This window comes from Siphateles boraxobius, unplaced genomic scaffold (assembly GCF_051911475.1).
Source record: "Siphateles boraxobius isolate OS27281-9 unplaced genomic scaffold, OSU_SipBor_1 21, whole genome shotgun sequence".
Lineage (NCBI taxonomy): Eukaryota > Metazoa > Chordata > Actinopteri > Cypriniformes > Leuciscidae > Siphateles > Siphateles boraxobius.
The window spans coordinates 1,584,011-1,602,155 of record NW_027508822.1 but is presented as its reverse complement, the minus strand read 5'-3'; positions in this window follow the sequence as shown (position 1 = coordinate 1,602,155).

Here is an 18,145-nt window from a genome sequence, read left to right as displayed (position 1 = left end):
TATGAAATGAAAAAATGAGTCGATACCTTTAATATGAATTATGAGCGTCAGCTGGTCCATTCATAAAAAAACACTCCGTGCTGTCGTCATGACAGCGATTCGCAAAACATCGTCCCTCAGGGCTTTAGCTCAAAAATGTGCAGACTTGGAGAAATATTGATATATTCTCATAGATTCACATCATATTTCTATAGACAGGAATAATATTTATTGAATTTATACCCAAATGCGTCGATGTAATCATTATGATCGCTTCTTACTGAGATGTGCTGTGTTTTCAATTCATACCAATAGCCTGAGGGCGCTATGTGCACAATAACAGTCCATATATGGACCACGAAGAAGACCCATAGTCATGTGACATTCCAGGACGTCACTGATACAGAAAGTAGCTGACAGAGATCGCTGTAACATGCAGATAAAGATGTTTTGAAGACAATAAACATGATTGCAATGATATTTGAGTTACCTGTGTTCTTCAAGCCATGCCAGGTATTTCATAATAATAGATTATATTTATAATGTAATGCTAATCGATATAGATTTCATCATCGTGCAGAACACTATAAATAATAAATTTTCCGTCGGATTTTTTTTTTATCTGAAGTCAAATTAGATCACAGAAGATTATTTAAAACACTCGACTTGCGTTATAAAGTAAGTTTGGAGCACAAACATGGTTTTAATCTCATAAATGGTCGTGTATTGATGGTGTGCTAAGCTAACATGCTAGCTAGCCCAGGTGCACCTGCCACCAGCAGTTATTGTTTTATGATTATTTTCTAAATAGGAATGCTTACTGAAATGTTTCAGTGCATTTGATACCAGTTTCAAATATTTAGTGAGAACTTTGATAAAAGAAATTAGGGTTTGAAACCCTATGAATAGCCTGTGAATAGCCAGTCGTTAGTAGCTATAATGCAGACAAAAGAAATGCATATTTAGAGCCATAACCAGTCTGCAGAGGTGTAAATGTGTGCAAGGGGGAGACTTACACTGAATGGGGCTCGTTTGCACCACAAAATAATAGAGACAATAGACTGAATGGATGACTCAGAAGATGACTAAACATCAGTTTGCATTTTAGAGTCTAATCAAAATAAAGTAATTTGACATGATCTTGAAAAACATTTAACTAAATACAGAGTTTTAGACTTATCATTTGCAGATTTTAAATATAAAATGGTCACACATATGGCTTTAGCTGCAGTGCATTTCTAGATTGCTCCAGGGCCAACATCAATTTTATTTTTATGAAGATGTTTCATAAAAATAAATTTCTAATAACTTTACAAAACTTTGAAGCTATTTAAACATTTTTTTTTCATTATGACAATAATTATTTCTACATTTACAATAAACTACTAGGTGTCAGCTTTCAAATGAGATCATACGTGTGCTTTTAGTGCAAAGGGTTCATGAACTGTATCTGTTTAAGTTTGGGTATGCCATTTCTGGGGATTTTTCAAAAGTGGCCTTGAAGGTTAACAGGTTAAAGTTCAACACTAAAAGTTCAAGAGCCCAACTAAAGCAAATACTGATCTCCATCATGGTGACATCAAACTTTATTCTTTTCAATAAAGCTTCAACTTCTAAACCTCTGTTAATTCTCATTAATAATGTTAGTATGAAAGAAATAAAGTCTGGATTGTAATAAGTGAAGATGCTGCGATCCTGAGAGATCTGGTAGTGTTTAATGTTCTGTTGGGGTTTAAAGTGTTTCTGTATGGTGCGTTTCGTGTGTCACCATTGTGTTGAAGAGTAGAGCCTGAGCTTCAGTCCAGGATGAGCAAATAAACACTGATGAAATGCTGCATGTTTCTTTATTTAACTGACAGTAACTGTGTAGTTGCTGATGTAGTGACGTATATAGTCAAAGCAAATCATGCATGTAATTAACTGCATGTTTTTCAGTAAATAAATCAGAAAATAAATGTGAAATAACTGTGTTTTAACTGTGTGTTTCTGTTAAAACAGATTAATGAAGATTTCTGTAAAAGTATTTTGCACTTATTTAAATTAAGATATTTGACATTAATTTTATGGTTTTTGTATGGCAGCCGTTGCTGACAGTCATTTGACTGTTTTTTTTATGGGATTTTTTTACAATGAAGGTGTTTGATCGTAATAATTCAGGAAATAGTTGTAAAATAACAGTGTTTTTCTGTAAAAAATTTAAGGAAAATTTCTGTAAAAGTTTTTTGCATTTCATTTAAATTACGATATTTTACTTTATTTTTACGGTTTTTGTTTGGCAGCCGCAGCTGCCAGTCATTGACCGTTTTTTTACTAATTTTTTTTTACAGTGTATGTTAGTGTCGGCTGCAAAGATGAAGTTGACGATACTGACTCGGGATCTTCGCAGCAGCCTAGTGAACGTGCCGGAGAGAAATGGAGAGCAGAGAAAAATACAAAAACAGAGAGCAGTCTTTTTTCTTTCGTTTTGAATTGTTCTGTTTAAAAGTAGACATTTCTGTGAGGCAAGTAGGCTATAGCCTACCTTATACGCTAAGTTTCGGTTCATTTATCGACATCAGGCTGCGGCAGATGGAGGTTCTGAAGAAGGACTACAGGAGCCTGATCGAGACGGTACGCAGCCTGAAGCAACGATCATCGTGTCTGGACCGCTTCCCACGTACCGACAAGGACAGGAAAGGTTCAGTAGATTATTTGCACTAAATGAATGGTTAATGTCATTGTGTAATGAACAGAAACTGCTCTTTGTAAATAATTGGAATCTGTTCTGGGAGCGACTTAGGCTCTACCGTGCTGATGGCCTGCACCCCAGCAGAATAGGAGCGGCTGTTCTGTCGGACAACATCTCCAAGACGTTACACACCATATGACTAGTAAGTCAAAGTCCAAATCACAGTCTTTGCTGTCCCAACTTAATTGAAATAAGTAGTGTAGAACATTATATAGAAACTGTCTATTCCTCGTTTAGTGAGGCCAAACAATAAATCTACTGTAGGATCTAGGAAAAATCTTATTGTAATTAAACCAGAAAATCTCAATATCAGTGAACAAAAACAATTTCTAAAGCTAGGTCTTCTAAACATTAGATCGCTCACACCTAAGGCGGTTATTGTAAATGAAATAGTCACAGATAATAGTTTCAATGTACTTTGCCTTACTGAAACCTGGCTTAAACCAAATTATTATTTCGGTCTAAATGAGTCTACTCCACCAGGCTCCTGTTATAAGCATGAGCCCCGTCTGATCGGTCGTGCCGGCGGTGTTGCAACAATCTATAGAGATATTCTAAATGTTACTCAGAAAACAGGTCACAGGTTTAATTCGTTTGAGGTACTTGTGCTAAATGTTACGGTCTTAGATGTAAGAAAGAAATCCCTATTATCTCTAGCCTTGGCTACTGTATATAGACCTCCAGGGCCCTATGCTGATTTCCTCAAATAGTTTGCAGACTTTCTTTCAGATCTATTGGTCAATTTCGATAAAGCAATAATTGTTGGAGATTTTAACATGCATGTAGATAACACAAATGATGCGTTAGGGGCTGCGTTTACAGATTTATTAAACTCCTTTGGGGTCACGCAAAACATCAGTGGTCCCACTCATCGTCTAAATCATACACTAGATTTAATTATATCATATGGAACCAATCCAACCGAATACAATCCAACTGATGAAACATTGATTAAAATCAAGATACAATTAATACAAATCGAAATTCACTTTAAAGAAAGGCTTTGTGCATCTGTTTGATGCCTCTGTGAAAGTTTTGAAGCAGTCTTTAAGTGCCGCTTTCAGAGTGGTCACGTCCGTAACATTGTTTTTTCCTCATAAATGCGAACAAGAAAAATAAAATAAAATGAATATTTTATGTACTGTGGAGAGCCAACCCTTCTTCATCCGGTGGGTATTACTTTTGGTTTGCGCAGTGTAGCCTAATTCACAGAAGTACTAAAAAATATTTGGCCTAAATGTTAAATATTGTTAAATAAATTTACACGCATGTTTATTTCCCTCATATTAAATATAAAACGCATGTGTAGACAGATATTTTTCTAATGTCTGGACTCCTTTATTAAGGGAGTATGGATATATAAACAGACATTTCAATATATTTGTATTAAATGCATTTTGTCCATAACACTGGAATTGCTCAATTTTAAATAATTATTCCTCAACTAGTTTTGTGGTGTAGGTCTACGTATTTTATAATGTTAACTTCAAATAATACTAATTTAAAGGATCTGAACAGGAAGGATAACTCTGGGAGTTGGAAGGGGTGTGTCGTGATTCTGCCTTCTCACACGCGACACAGGTTCGTGTTTCTGAGCGTCGTGATTTCGGTTTCATATTGTATATCGTTTCAGCCCTGTAGCTAGTAGCCTACCTGATACAACTATAAAATAGCAAGATGACCAGTAAACAACTACCCCTGGCTAATAAAAAAAAAAAAAAAACTTTAAGATGCTTCTTCAGGTTGGAGGTGGAGTCTTTGGACGTTGAAAGGAGGATGGTTGCTTGCAAGCAGAGGTTGCACTGCACAGTTATATTTGTTCTCCCTTCTCTTTCTTTAATGTGAAATGCTGTTTGAATTTCCAAGATAGAAACGCATTCTAGCCCTGGCTCTGTTGTTCCAGCTCCATCTCTACCTCTAGCTCCTGCTGCTCCTCTTCCGACTCCATTGTGACTTATCACGCAAACCGCGCATTTTTTCGTTTTCATATTGGGGCTTCTGGGAAATGCATGGAGTTGCCTTAATTTATTTAGAGAGTGAATAAACTCATGAAACAGAGAAGTATTTTCATGTAATCCATTGATTTCAACAATGTAACTGTATTCTAAATACCAACTATTTAAATTGTAACTGTAACGGAATACAGTTACTCATAATTTGTATTCTGAATACGTAACGCCGGTACATGTATTCCGTTACTCCCCAAAACTGGTGAAATATAATTAGGCAAAAGCTCTATTGAGAAATTTAAAACATGGAAAGCTCAAAAAGCAAACATATAAGGCTAGTTCATGACTTTCAGAACTAAAATTATTCCTAATTCAAGCAGAAAATAAGAAAATGGACAATAGCAATGAGATGTTGATAAAATGAGTAGAGTTTAATCAATCATTACATGAAGTAAATACAAACATTAAGTAAAACTGAAGGAGACAGATCTTTTTCTTTACTGACTTATAAGAGCTAAAGCATCTCAAGAGAAGAAGAGAAGTGTCCAGTTTCAAAAATACATGGAAGTATATCTTGCATTTGGTAGAGTAGAAGTGGAAGATAAACTAGATGTTCTAATGAAAAAAAAATGAAGAAGGAGTCAAAAATGAATATCAGATTCACATCTCTCTTAAAAGTGTTATGGCCTTCTTCTCCAGTGAGAATCTTCTGGTGGTCTTTCAGTTCATCTTCTGTAGGAAAGGACTTGCTGCACTGAAACACACACCGCCATGTCTTTCTGCTGTAATATTTCAAATGAATGTGAATCTTCCGATGTTTCTTCAGGACTGAAGCTCACTGAAACTGTTTACCGCACTGATGACAGTTAAATGCTCTTTCTTCAGAATGAGAAGCTTATGTGATTTCAGAGTGAAAGCCTCAGCCGCTTCTTCCCAGTGTGAACACTTGTAAGGTTTTTCTCCAGTGTGGATCCTCTCATGTTTTTTCAGAGATGATGATCGACTGAATCTCTTGTCGCAGTGTGAACACTTGTAAGGTTTTTCACTGGATCATCTGGACTGGAGCAGATCACAGTCATCTCAGAAAGAGACAGAAAATATGGAGTATGAATATATAAAATAAGGCAGACTCGACTGTATTGTAATTCCCCGGGTTGAGAGAAAAATGACAGCAGAAATGAACTCAAATGCCACTGAATATCATAAGTACATTACATAATTATCAGCTCAGCAGGGGCGGCTGGCCAATAGAGGGCGCTAGGGCTCAAATCTAGTCAGCTAAGGGCGATTCTTTTAGCGCTGCATCAGACGGCTGGCAGTAATGCAACTTTTTGGATGCCAGCTGCCTTAAAACTCCAAGGAAGAAGAAGAAGAAGAAGTGTCAGACAGCAGGCTAGCGATAAAGGGAAGCAGTGCGCGATACTCTCGTAGCTGGTACACGAGAAAGGCCTGGCTAGCTGGATGCGCTCATGCTAATGATTTCGAATAAATTGATGGCAAAATTTTGGAAGATACTGTACAGCACCTTAAAACATCAACCTGCACCCTTGACGCACTTCCCACATCTTTCATCAAAAGTGTGTTTAACTGTTTAGAAGCAGATCTCCTAGAAGTGGTAAATGCCTCACTTCTCTCTGGGAGTTTTCCAAACTCCCTGAAAACTGCAGTTGTCAAGCCCCTCCTGAAAAAAGAGCAATCTGGATAAGACGATATTAAACAACTATAGACCGATCTCAAATCTTCCTTTCATAGGCAAGATCATTGAAAAAGTTGTTTTCCATCAGTTGAACAAATTCTTAAGCTCGAATGGATACTTTGACAATTTTCAATCTGGTTTCCGACCGCACACAGCACAGAGACAGCTCTCATAAAGATAATAAACGATATTCGCTTAAATACTGATACAAGCAAATTATCAGTGCTGGTACTACTCGACCTCAGTGCTGCATTTGACACTGTCGATCACAAAATACTTCTTGACAGGCTGGAAAACTGGGTCGGGCTTTCCGGGATAGCCCTAAAATGGTTCAGGTCATACTTAGGAGGCAGAGGTTATTATGTGAGTATTGGAGATCATAAGTCTGAGTGGACATCCATGACATGCAGAGTCCCTCAAGGCTCAATTCTTGCGCCACTCCTATTCAACCTGTACATGCTCCCAATGAGCCAAATAATGAGAAAGAACCGAATCGCTTACCACAGCTATGCAGACGACACACAGCTCTACTTATCCCTAACGCCTAACGATTACAGCCCCATTAACTCTCTGTGCCAATGCATTGATGAAGTAAACAGTTGGATGTGCCAAAACTTTCTTCAGTTAAACAAAGACAAAACTGAAGTCATTGCATTTGGAAACAAAGATGAAGTTCTCAAGGTGAACGCATACCTTCAGTCTAGGGGTCAAACAACTAAAAATCATGTCAGGAATCTGGGTGTGTCTCTAGAGTCAGACCTTAGTTTCAGTAGACATGTCAAAGCAATAACTAAATCAGCATACTATCACCTGAAAAATATTGCAAGAGTCAGATGCTTTGTTTCCAGTCAAGACTTAGTGAAACTTGTGCATGCTTTCATCACCAGTAGGGTGGATTTTTGTAATGGACTCCTCACTGGCCTTCCCAAAAAGACCATAAGACAGTTCCAGCTCATACAGAACGCTGAGCAGAACCAGAACATATGAACACATCACACCAGTCCTCAGGTCTTTACACTGGCTCCCAGTTACATATAGGATTGATTTTAAAGAATTATTACTGGTATATAAATCACTAAATGGCCTAGGACCTCAATACATTGCAGATATGCTCAGTGAATATAAACCCAACAGATCACTCAGATCATTAGGATCACATCAGCTAGAAATACCAAGGGTTCACTCTAAGCATGGCGAGTCTGCTTTTAGCTATTATGCTGGACCAGCTTCCAGAAGAGATCCGATGTGCTCCTACAGTAGTCACATTCAAATTCAAAGTCAAAACACTTCTGTTTAGCTGTGCATTTACTGAATGAGCACTGTGCCACTGTTCGTCCAACTGTTTGTGCTGTATTTTTTTTATTTATTTATTTTTTATTCAAAACTGTTTTAAGTACTTTGATTATTTTAATTTATTCTATGTAAAGCACTTTGAATTACCACCGTGTATGAAATGTGCTATATAAATAAACTTGCCTTGCCTTGCCTGCTTTGCCTTGCCTAATGCCTTATTGTGCTTTCCATTCTTACTTTTTAAAACAACGGGGACAGATACTGGCATTAAATAATTACTGACTTTTTCACAGAGCACTGGTATCCTGCAGTTTGTATTGTGTTTGGGTGGTTATTAATAATATTAATAATAATGATTTGTATTTATATAGCCTTTCCAACACCCAATGTCGCTTTATAAAGATAGGTTAAGGCAGTGGTTCTCAAACTGGGGTACGTGAGGTGACAGAAGAGGGTACGCCAACAAAATGCTGAATTTTGTATTTCTAGCCAGTAAAATGCCATAAATATAAATAGGCTACGTGACATCCGATCAAATGACGTCATCTTTTGCGGTCGGAGCTGATGCATTCACACAAGCAGCGTGTGTGATAGAGTGCAGATTACACTGCCATGGCAAATCGCGCTATACTGCCGTTCTCGACAATGTACCTTCGTAAAAGTGGAGATTTAGCACTTACTAGCACAAAGAACATATAGACACAGACAGATCTCTGTGCATTGAGATCGATTTAAGATTCAAACTCTCTTCAACAAAAAAATATGCCCTTTGTGAGCTCCTGTGTTTAATGTTGATCACATTATACGAATATCCACAAGATTTCAAATGTGACATTGATTTTATACAACAGTTCAACAAACGATAGGTATGTCTTGAAGAAGAGCTAAAAGACCTGATTGCAAATTTCCACCCATTTAAGAGATATACGTCTCTGACCGGGTGTCTTGTGACTGCTCCCTTTCCACCAGAATATAAGATAGTCTTCATTACAATGAGAGAAGGGTGGATGCTTGACGGATGTCTTGAGGAAGAGCCACACCACTAAAAGACCTGATGGCTCCTGGTTACCAGACAACACAGTCTCACTCCCCAACTCGTCACATATGGACACTTGGCTAGGACCACTTGGCGTCACTTTTTAACGCGCTGGGTATACCTTTGGCGTCATTTTTCAACGTGCAGGGTAGTACGATAGACTTCTATAGAAGCCTGCAGCGTTGAAATTTGACGTCTTGGGTGCACACCGCATTCCGTTGTCTACTGTGTAGGGGTCGAGACTACAATAAATAAAAATAAAAAGGAATAGGCTACAATAAATGATCTATGCCAGGGCTAGTCAAATGCACAAGCGGCGCCAGGAATTTGATTGTAGGTGGGGCTCCAGAAAACTGGATGGGCCAGTTAAAATAAGCAAAAAACAAAAACAAAAAAAACGGGTTCCCCTTCATCTCCGTTTCAGCACTTTTCACCTACCTGTGTGGCTCTTATGTCGCTGTCCTCAGTTCAGTGCAGTAACGTTAGCCTAACTGGGGGGTCGCACACTGGACAAGAAGCGCAGCGCTGTGCTGCGTGATGCGTCGCGCCTTGGACAACTCGAGGTATCGCACACTGGACGCGCACTTTCTCAGTTTATGGCCAGCAATACTGTTATGTTTAAGGACATTATGGAATTAAGATAATGTCTGAACTATGTTATGATTGTACTGTACAATTAAATACAATCGTTGCTGACTTTGCAGTCTGAACACTTTACCTCAGAGCGTCCGTTAACTGAATGAATTGAGAATATCAGCTGAAAATCCGATAACATCAGCAATTTTCATTCAAGCAGCTAATTTCTGCAAATGAATATAAAACTAAATGTATATTGCAGCACAGGGTGAAGTCAGTATATACATTAACAAGGATTTGAGACAAATACATTTAAATTTAATATAAGACAAACAGCGCTCTGTGGCGCGGCAGGATTTCGAACAAGGTCCTGAGCCTTTGCTGGGCGCCGCAGACAGACGCAAATGGCGCTGCCGTTGTGTGTACACTCATAGAGAATAAAGTGTTCAAATTTTAAAGACGCGGGGGGTAAAAATACCCAAAATACGACCCTTAAGTCACACGTGGGGTAGAAGCTGCTGATTGGTTGAGAAGCTTTCACTCAAAGCTTTCCTCAGGCTGCTTACTGGATGAACTGCTAGAATGAAAATCACTCACTACTCACTATAGGCCTGGGTGAAAATGGCCTGGGTCAAAATGGACTAAATCAGTGTTTCTCAAACTTTTTCTGCCATTCCCCACTTTGGAGGTAGGGAAGGGTTCCAAGCACCACCTGTCCCCAATCGCCCCCCAAAAATGTTAATAAACTAGGCTTTAAGTTTAACTGTTAAAATGAAAGTGCAATTATATTATCACATTGCATGAAATAAGACTTTGACTTTGTAAGTAAATAAAAATAATAATGCAATTGTGTTTGCATGACATGATCCCCCGTTAGAAAATTATGTACATTTTAAAGATAAAATCATTAATCTGGTGCGCTTTGAAAGTTCAAAATTAAGAGCTTCAACCCATGTTCAGTGTGCAAATTAAACAAAGAAAAGTCTGAGCATTGACTTGTAAGTTACCTGAACTTTAAAGGGGGCTCTAGGCTCATGCACTAGAGATGTGCAGATCAGCTCTAACGTCACCCGAATCTGCTGTTAAAAATAAATCATCCACCCGCCAACCGGTCGAGCATGATATTCTCTGATTTAGATATCTGCAATGAGCCTGTTTTGTAGTATCTAACTTACACACATCTTTTATGAGCTAGAGACGGACGCGCTCAGCGCTTGTCATACATCACAAATATTCAGTGTTTTTGACCACATAATATTTATTTTAGGTTTCAGACATTAAATTCACATAAGTTAGTTAGGCTACTAAAAAATCAATACATTTAGAATTCGTAAAATAGACACTTATGTCTATGGAAGCGGCAATAATAATAATTTCCATTATAACTAGACAACACGTATTATTCATATCAGATACACTTGTGTATGTAACTTTCAAGTTTACACTATTCTTCTCCCAACTCACCGGCAACTTACTTTCATGTATTTTGGGAGAAGTGGATGAATTCACGTGTTGTAAATTCAACAGATCTGATTCTGTGAACTGCGGCACAAACTAACATTGCACTGCCCATGGCGCATAGCTCAACTAACACAATCATTATAAAGGTGTTTAAACAACAAAACACATCCACTCACACATATTTGACAATCGGAATATCAGATATTTCCTGCTATAGCTAATAAATTTGTGAAATTTTGAATAAAAAAGGAAAAATTAAATAAAAACAGATCGCTATTGTGGCTGCGGTGTGACCAGGGTGTGACGAGCAAATTGACGCGTCACCATGGAAACCATATGTGACCCGATCTGGCTAAATGAGTCGGAAGTCGCAACGTTCCATTTTAAGATATGGGCCGATTATCTGGAAAAACAATGAAATAATAGATTTTGAATTATTTATTTATTTATTGCTAATTTCAAAGAACAGACATTCAAAAATAATCTCCCAAAGTTTCGTAGTCCTGATAATTGAGAAAAGGTATTTAAATTACAATTAAAGTTTACAAAGTCTTACTAAATTCGCTGGAAATGAACATTGCTTTTCTCAACTCCTATCTCACCTCTGAGCATTTCCCGGGTATCCCCTGAAACATCACTATCTCTGCTCTCCAAGTGGTCCCAGCCAGCACAGCCATGTGGGGCCCACATGGGATTGACCTGGGCTATCTAACTGGGACCCAGCCAGTTTTGTCCATGGTTTCCATGTAGGCCCCACATGGGTTTGCCCAGATGAAATGAACACTGCTCAGTGTGCACACTACAGGCTGTTAAATGTAACACATATCAGTGTTGGAGTTAATGAGATAATTAAGTGATTGAATAATGATTGAGCATTATTGATGAACACCTGCTGTTAACAAGCAGAATCACTGAAGAAAAGAGAAACACAAAAACTACTTCCAGCCACAGCCTTAGATGAAATCAACTGAAGATAAAATACACAAAATCTCTCAAGATCTGATTAAACAACTCCACAAACAGCATTACCAGCTTCACTTATTACCAACCAGGTTTACTTTATTTCTGGTAGACATCTACTGAAGTTCGTATTGAACATTAACAGAGGTTAAGATGTTGATTATTTATTGAAAATAATAGTTTGATCTGATGTCACCATTGTGGTGATAAGTGTTTGCTTTAGTTGGGCTCTTGACTTTTTAACATTAGTTTTTTTCTGCTCAGCTGTATCTGATTGTTATGTTGAGAACAACAAGAGAAAATGCAATCAGATGCTATAAACTGACCTAGGGTGCTATAAACCCCTAGGTGAAATGAACGAGGGAGAGGATCACAACATGTGAATTCATCCACTCCCGAAATACTTAAAAGTAGTGGCTGGTGAACTGGGAGAAGAATAGAGTAAACATTAAAGTTACTTACACAATGTGTATCTGATATGAATAAAACGTGTCGAACTATAATGGAAAGGATTATTATTACCTCTTCCATAAACATCAGTGTGTATTTTACAAACTCTAAATGTATTGTTTTTTTAGTACTTATGTGAATTTAGGGGGCGGCCGCGCCCCCCCTGTTCCAACGTCTATGCACCCATCTCATTAAGTGATGTTAATATTTGATATAAAATAATATAATGGTTGTTTTGACTGTTGTGTTATTTTGTGTTGTAAGTATGCCTATTAGTGCGTGTGCACAGTTTCACGCAATGTTTGTATACTTTAACCACCTCCGAGGATATAGGGGTTGCGAATCACCCGCACCTTTATTTTGGGGGTCGTGGGCTAAAAAGTTTGGGAACCCCTGCCGTAGACAGCGCGCAAGCATGATTGACACAACGTGAGGTCGAATTTTTTTTTTACGTGCGAAAATTTCACATGCAATTGACTCAGTGACTCATTGCACACTTCAGACTCAGTGTGCAATGGCCTTTATCTGTACAAAAATATCCGTGAGATTTGCCCAAAACCGCCAGTTGAGAAAGTAAGTTGTCCCTCTCCCTGCCCAGCTTAGAAGAAAAGAGCTTAAAGGTGAATTTAATGTCCAATATGAATCTGAGTGAGTGTATTTACTGTGTATGGATGTGAGTGAGTGCAATTATTATAAGTGTAGCTATTTATCTGCAAGGAGAATCCATTACAATGTGTTTGATTAACCCAATATTTAACTGTTGGTATCTCCGTTATGAATTTGTTACACTGTTATTGTCAACTAGCCTACACAAAGATATGATTGCATAGACTAGCATTATTTGTTGTCTGTTTCCGTGACACACACACACACACACACACACACACACACACACACACACACACACACACACACACACACACACACACACACACACACACACACACACACACACACACACACACACACACACACACCCTCTCTCTCAAGCAAAAATGTAGCACCTCTGTTCAATCTTTCTGATTTTAGTAAATTTTTGTAAAAGGTAGCCTACTTTTAAATTATTTATTCAAAAATAATTTATTCATCTTATATTAGGAATATTGCAGCTGCCAGTCTCTGCTTTAACTGAGGAGTTTAAGTGCGCCAAGGTCAGACTGGAAATTTACCTTAGTAGAGTCACGCGACAAATGTGTAAGGGAGGCAGCACCTGTGTTAAAAACTGGTAGAAAGTGGTCAGCAAAGAAATCTGTGGAAGAGGCAAAGGCTGCCCTTCAAATTGGTGATATCGTGGGGCAGATACAGCATGGAAGAGGGGGTTTTGGGCTCAGTTTAGCTCCTCCTAAATGGCACAAGGCAGCCCCTGCTCAAAGGAGGAAGCTCGTAGTCAACGAGGTACGAAAGCAGGAGGAGAGGATGAGGTGTATAAAGACAATTTCCCAGGCCAAGCAGGGAGAGTGGATGAGATGGGAGAGTGTGGAACAACGCAAGATGGGCTGGCAAGACCTTTGGTCAATGGAAGAGAGTAGGATCAGTTTCCTTATCAGGTCAACATATGATGTTCTCCCATCACCACAGAACCTAAACCTCTGGGTAGGAGAGGATCCCTCTTGTCCTTTGTGTTCATCACCTGCCACATTAAGGCACATTTTGACAGGATGTAAGGTGGCTCTTAGCCAAGGTCGGTTTACTTGGCGCCATGACCAAGTACTCCGATGTTTGGCTTTAGCATTGGAAGACAAGCGTAACATGACCAATAAGTTGCCACCTGTTCTAGCAAAACATTACACACAGAAGACAATATTCCTCCGCCCAGACGAGCAACCACCAAGAAAAGGTGTTAAAACCAATTCTCGCTCAGGACAACTGGAAGCTGCTAGGGACTGGAAAATGCTGGCTGATCTTGATCAACGGCTTATTTTTCCACCTGAGATTGCCACCACTAACCTCCGACCAGATATTGTTTTGTGGTCTGGATCAGCACGCAGTGTTCAACTGATAGGGTTAACAGTGCCATGGGAGGATGCGGTAGATGAGGCATATGAGAGGAAGAAACTGCGGTATGCTCAGCTGGCCACTGAAGCAGAACAGCGAGGATGGAGAGTCCCGGGTTTATCCAGTGGAAGTGGGTTGTCGAGGATTTGTGGCACACTCCACAACCCGGTTCCTCAGAGACGTCGGATTCAGTGGCCAAGAGTTGCGTCGCACAGTAAAGAACTTATCTGAAGCAGCAGAGAGGAGCAGCAACTGGCTGTGGTTGAGAAGGAAAGAGTCTGGCTGGCTGTGTACAGGCCGCCATGCTACGGTTTCGGAAAATTCTTGAAAATTTGATGAGTCTGTTGGTTTATTTGTATAGTTTGCATAGTAATTACAGTTATTACGTTCCTGTGTATTTTGCGTGAATGAGGATTGGTGTTTGGACAGATATTGTGTTTTGCGGTAGTATGCCATACTGAACCGTTGCCACTGACCGCTTTAAGTCAAGTCAAGTCATCCTCATTTATATAACGCCTTTAACAATGTAGATTGTTTCAAAGCAGCTTTACAGAGATAAACATATAATTTAAGGTAACAGAGATTGGTTTAGTTTTATAGTGGTTCTTGAAAAAAAATTTTTTTCCAGCTAAACTTAGTTTTGATTGATTCACTTCCGTCTAAATGATAGTTTGTTATTAAATTAGGGGCCGCTAAGACGACACCGTTCTCTCTAAACAGACTTTAAACGCGAACCTGTGATAGACGCTGATGGCGTTCACATGCGCATTAAGAATTGATTCTATAGTTATGTGCGTTTGAATATGTGCGCAGGTTTGTAATTCCTTACAAACCAAGCCTAAACAAACTACTTGTCTTGTCTATAAATTTTGATGCAGAATTTTATTTTATCTTATCACTTCGGGTAGGTACCAAAAAAAAATCCACAACGCTTTATCTGTAGAGTGGTATAGGATCCTCCATAGGGAGAGGCTAGTTGGCACTTCAGCACTGCATTGTCATCGGGTCCAGGCGAAAGTCCTTCGTCAGATCTGGAAACGGCCTGGATCCGGCAGGCTGCGGGAAAACCTCGGGATAAACAAAGACACTAAAATTAGCGTAGATGCCATTCTTCTTATGATGTAACGAGTACATCAGGATTTAAGGGAAGTGTTCCCAGTTCCGGCTGACCTAATCTAAGCAGCCTAATATTTAATTGTAGAAGTCTATAGAGTGTTATGTGAATGCTAGGTCAAAGAGATGTGTTTTTAGTCTAGCTTTGAACTGACAGACTGTGTCTGCTTCCCGGACAATGTTAGGAAGATTGTTCCAAAGTTTTGGTGCTAAATAGTGAAGGGGGTGGATTTGAATCCACTGCTGCTTCAATGTATATGTAATGATTGATTATAATTTAGGTATTAATCAATATTTTTCCTTCTAAATATCAAATGAGTTGAATGACTTCTCTGGAGATTTTACTTTATTTATATAAGTTACCAGTGTGATTACTGAAATGTTCTTTTCATGTATTCTTTAATGTCTGTATTTGATATCTGAATGCAGTGCTTGCTTATTTAACCCAGCTTCCAGAAATGAAATAGGGACTTGTTTTGTGTTTGAGAAAGGTCTTCAATGTGTTAAAACATATAGGGATCTTTGAAGCCAATAGTTTAAGGGGCCATTTCTTTGTTAAAGCCTTTCTTTCCAGTTAGACTAAAGTTTAGCTATCCTTGAGAGAAAGAACGCATTATCTTGATGTTTTGAGAGGACTCTCCTGTTTATAGTGAGAGCCTGGCCAAATCCAACCTTGGAAAAGCTGTGTGTCGGTGTGTGTGTGTGAGTCTTCTTGGTTACAGGTTAAGGAACCACTGCCATTATTGGAGATTGACTGAGTTGTTGTTCTGGACATGCTGGCGCCCAGCAACCCAAATCTGCGACCTAGAAGGTCATGACGTGCCTAACTTCAGCTGCATAATCGATGGAGATATGCTTCAGTCTATCTGTATATGTGTGGAAAATTACTGTGTTTATCTATTTCATAGCCAATGAGAATCATTCATCCTGTAAGCAATGACGTAGCTTAGACCTTGGAAATCGTATAACTGCTGTGATCTTTGTAACTGTAAGCGGGGCGGCCTACGAACTCCTGTGCGAGTATTGAAGCTGACTTCTGCTGATGAAACTGCAAACTATCTTCAGTAAATATTTTCTTTAATTTTTTATTCTGACTCTTGGTCTTCATTCTTCATATCTGGTTCTGGGTCTTTAACTGTATACCCCTTACAATAGGAAAAGGATCTACCGCCAGCAGTCGATTTAGATATTCTAGGTATTATCAACTGGCCAGAACTTTGAGATCGCAATAGATGTGAAGGACTATAATGCGTTAAGAGCTCGCTCAAGTACTGGGGAGCTAAACCATTTAGTGCTTTGTAAGTAATCAGCAATATTTTAAAATGTATACGATGTTTAATAGGGAGCCAATGCAGTGTTGACAGAATCGGGCTAATATGGTCGTACTTCCTGGTTCTGGTAAGAAGTCTAGCAGCTGCGTTTTGAACTAGCTGTAGTTTGTTTATTAAGCGTGCAGGGCAACCAGCCGGTAGAGCATTACAATTATCTAGCCCTGATGTCATGAACGCATGAACTAGTTGTTACGCATTGGTCAATGAGAGCATATGACGTAATTTAGATATATTTTTAAGATGGAAAAATGCAGTTTTACAGACACTAGACATGTGACTTTCAAATGAAAGATTGGTATCAAAGAGCACACCCAGGTTCCTAACTGACGACGAAGACTTAACAGAGCAGCCATCAAGTGTTAAACAGTATTCTAGGTTATTACATGTGGAAGTTTTTTGTCCAATAATTACAATCTCTGTTTTTTCAGAATTTAGTAGTAGGAAATTACTAGTCATCCAATTTTTTACATCAACTATGCATTCCGATAATTTTGTGAATTGGTGAGTTTCGTTAGGTTTGGAAGAAATATAGAGCTGAGTATCATCAGCATAACAGTGAAAGCTAATTCCATGTTTCCTAATGATATCTCCTAAAGGTAGCATGTACAGAGTGAAAAGCAGCGGTCCGAGAACTGAGCCTTGTGGTACGCCATACTGAACTTGTGCTCGATAAGACATCTCTTCATTTACTGCTACAAACTGATAGCGGTCAGATAAATATGATTTAAACCATGCTAATGCAATTCCACTAATGCCAACATAGTTTTTTAGTCTATTTAAGAGAATGTTGTGGTCAATGGTGTCAAATGCAGCACTAAGATCAAGTAACACTAATACCCCTTTTCCACCAACAAGAACCAGGTGCTGGTTCAGAGCTAGAGCTAGTGACGGTTCGGAGTTGGTTCGACTGATGAGCCTCCAAAGAACCGGTTTGCTTTTCCTCAGGCTAAAGAGCCAGCACAGAGCCAGGTCTTACGTCACTGTATACGTCTCACCTTCCCAGCAACGTTAGCGCGGTGGCGCCAAACACAAACACACCAATAAACAATGGCGGACGTTGCTTTGCTATTGATGTTCATAGCTTTGCGGACCTATATCGGCATCCAAACACGGCGGATCCAACGTGTTCGCGTGGCTCGCCTTTATTTGTACAGACGGAGATTACAAGCGAGAGTAACGGTATGTATATAACATTTATTTTTAACAATAAGATGCCGACTTTAGCCTGAGATTTATATTTTAGCCTCAGCATGTTGGTAACCTCCTAGCATCGATTTTGCTGATAATCGATCACATTGCAGTTAAATTAAAATGTATTAAGCATTGGTTGAATAAGTTTTCTGACGCTGTTTTGTGAAAACTCGTATGTATGTGTGAGCTATAACGCAAAAACCACTCACAGTAATAAAACTAAAACTAGATAATCTGCAGTAAAATGTGTCCACTGTTAGTGATGTTTTATTATAGGCCATATTATGTTATTTTTTATTAGTATTACTGCAGCTGTAATGTGTAGCCTATTAAAAATGTTAGATTTAATTTATTAGATAATTAGATGTAAACATGGGTTTCACTGGA